Source organism: Wyeomyia smithii, chromosome 1 (assembly GCF_029784165.1).
Source record: "Wyeomyia smithii strain HCP4-BCI-WySm-NY-G18 chromosome 1, ASM2978416v1, whole genome shotgun sequence".
Taxonomy (NCBI): domain Eukaryota; kingdom Metazoa; phylum Arthropoda; class Insecta; order Diptera; family Culicidae; genus Wyeomyia; species Wyeomyia smithii.
The window spans coordinates 102,758,068-102,761,694 of NC_073694.1; positions in this window are offsets into that span (position 1 = coordinate 102,758,068).

The following is a 3,627-nucleotide window of genomic DNA, read 5'->3' on the forward strand; positions in this document are numbered from 1 at the left end:
GGCTAGGGGCGGCTGCCCATAGCGCCTTATGAGCAACTATGACACCCCGACCGGCGCAAGTCAGGAAAGGACATCTGATCCCACTCCTGCCCGGTTCCACCGGGCAATGAATTTGGAACGTACTGGAGGCCTGCCAGGTTTTACGGGACGGAGACCCTGCACCGGTTGTTGTCTCGCCGTTTCAAGCCGTTGTCCACACGACCTTACTAAGGGAGCTCGGCGCAGGTGCCAGCCCAGAATCGTGGTACGAAAACGAAATCCGACGCTTATCATATGGCGTTGCGACCAGTTACCGTAATTGGGAACTTACTGGCATCAATCCCAATGGGCGAATTAGTGCATTTGGGTGGTGGAGCGGCACTATTCGCTCCGTCAGAGCTGCTTCCGGATATTGTGGCTTTTGTGAGAATTCGGCGGCCAATGCCTGAGTCTCACCACAACCTAGGCTAGCTCTCGCTGATGGTCCGGGACTGTGTTCTTGCAGTTAGCACTTCCGTGGCCTACGGTAATCGCCAAATACCGACCCGTGTGGCATACAGCTCTGCCAGATATATATATATATATATATATATATATATATATATATATATATATAATTATATATATATATATATATATATATATATATCTATATATATATATATATATATATATATATATATATATATATATATATATATATATATATATATATATATATATATATATATATAATAATATATGTATATCGTCACGTTGGACGTGAAAAATGCGTTCAATAGTGTTAGCTGGGATTCCATAGCCCACTCGCTTCGGAAACTAGACATTCCGGTGTCTTTGTACAGGATTCTGGAAAATTATTTCCAGAATCGTGTGCTAGTTTACAGCACAGACGAGGGTCAAAAATGTGTCCCCAATTACCGCAGGGGTTCCACACGGTTCCATCCTGGGCCCGGTACTGTGGAATATCATGTACGATGAGTGCTGAAACTAAAGCTCCCCCAGGGGTTGTGATCGTTGGATTTGCGGACGACATCACACTGGAGGTCTACGGCGAGTCGATCGAGGAGGTTGAGTTGACGGCTTCGCACTCTATAAGCGTCGTCGAGGACTGGATGCGCTCCAAAAAACTGGAGCTGGCGCATCATAAGACGGAGATTTCAGTTGTCAATAACCGCAAGTCGAAGCAACAGGCGTTGATCAGTGTCGGAATTGCACCATCGCCTCTAAGCGCTCCCTGAAGCTGCTGGGGGTGATGATCGATGAAAGCTTGCCTTCGGGAGCCATGTCGATATGCCTGTAAGAGGGCTTCAATGGCTTTTGCAGCATTATCTCGCATGATGTCCAATAGCTCAGCAGTGTACGGCAGCAAGCGAAACTTCTAGCTAGCGTGACTTCGTCCATACTGAGATACGGCGGGCCAGTGTGGTCCAAAGCACTAGGTACTAGTAAACATCGGAGTAAGTTGGAAAGTACCTGCAGGCTCATGTGCCTGAGGGTTGCGAGCGCGTATCGAACTGTGTCATACGACGCAATCTGCGTCCTGTCCGGCATGATGCCTATCAGCATAGCCATTAAGAAGGACGTAGAATGCTTCGATCAATGTGACACAAGGGGCATACGAGGTACCAGAAGATCATTCTCGATGATCAGATGGCAGCAGGAGTGGTCCAATTCCGCGAAGGGTAGATGGACGCATCGACTTATTCCGGATGTATCCGGATGGTCGGGAGGCGCCATGGAGAAGTGAACTTCCATCTGACACAGATTCTGTCAGGCCATGGTTGCTTCAGGCAGTATCTACACAGATTCGGGCATGCGGGGTCCCCCATGTGTCCCGAGTGCGCAGAAGCGGAAGAGACTGCTGAGCATGTCTTCTTCGTGTGCCCTCGTTTTGTGCATGCGCGGAGCGACATGATGGTAGTGAGCGGGCCAGACACCACTCCGGACAACCTAGTTCGGAGGATGTGTAAAGACCCAAACATTTGGAGGGCGGTTTGTACAGTCACCTCTCAATAGTTTTGGAATTGCAAAACAGGCGACAGGTTGACCACCGACACGCCAATGTTAGCTAACGGCCAGTCTCCAGGTTAGTTAGCTAGTTAGCAAAAAGCCCTAAAGAACCAAGAGGGTGCAACAGAGCACAAAAGCCGCTCCCCGAAGCAATACCAAGCGGTGGTCCCGGGGAGTATTATGGGCTGGAGACTGAAGGGGTTTTCGTGGGTCCGGTCACTGATTCAAACCAACCCCACACTCCCTGAGGTTGGTCACCTTAGGGGTTTGGATGCAAATTTCCCCTTCACCTGAAAAAAAAAATATATATATAGATATATATATTTATATATATATATATATATATATATATATATATATATATATATATATATATATATATATATATATATATATATATATATATATATATATATATATATATATATATATAATATATATATATATATATATATATATATATATCTACTTACCCTTAACAATCAGACAAGAGCCGTGGTGGCTCGTGCTGTATTAAGAATTTGACGCCATATTGCTCGGTTTTGGGCTGTGTTTCGCCAGTTCCCCAGGCGTCTCATAACCCGCAAGTCTCCTTCGATCTGGTCGAGCCATCGTGCACAGTTTAGTTCTGTTTAGCAACTCCAATCGTGTAGTCGTAGCTTTTGTCAAAATGTGAACACACCAAGCTCGATTGTAACTGGCGCCCGAAGTCGCGACCTTGTCTGGCAATAGTATAACTCACATTGTGACAAGCGATTCCCAGCGTCAAAAACGGATAAGTCCGGTTCCAGCGCCATCTCCGAACAGGCTCGAGGACTTGCGACTTAATCCTGCGACGGAGTCCGCCAGGAGAGACACCCAGGCTACCCAACAATTAGTTTTTGGAATCTAACGGCTGCCACCGGCGACGGAAGTATCGTCAAACGAAATCATCCGATCGTTTCCACAGGGTTTACGGAGTCTAATCGCTGCCCCGACAGGAGACGATCCTAGTATTATTGTAAGTAAAAATTATAAAAAACGATAAAAGTGAATAAAAACCGGCATGAAGTATTAGATATTAAGTCTCAGTGAATGTGTTAGACTGTAAGAAAAGTGTTATTCAAAAATTGAGCAATTAGTGCAGCTTTTTGGAAATTAAAAAATTGCAAATACTAACCCAAATCCAAACACAAATCCTAACCCAGAGCCAACTCCAAACTACTGAAGATTTGCAATGGATACAAGACTTAATTTCCATGAACGTGGCAGTATTCCTGCAATACGGATTTACCCGAATATACGAAAAATCCTCGCAATCTCGCGCAATGGATCCTCAATGTCCAGGATATTTTGGAACTTTTTGATGATGGCAATGATACTTTTGCCTATCATCTCATAATTAAAACCATCCCCAGAAAAATAAAGAACGCGGCGAACGACGTGCTCGTAACGAATAATATTCCCGTTGAATAGGAAACCATCAAGGAATGCCTACGATTATATTACGCGGATAAGCGCGATTTAATGACTTTGGACAGTCAATTGAAAGGCATGTCCAAAGCAAATTTGAATCAATAGAAACGCACTATAGCCGAATCACCAAGATGGTGACTCTCATCAGCTCAGCGATAAATTTGAATGATGATTGGCGTG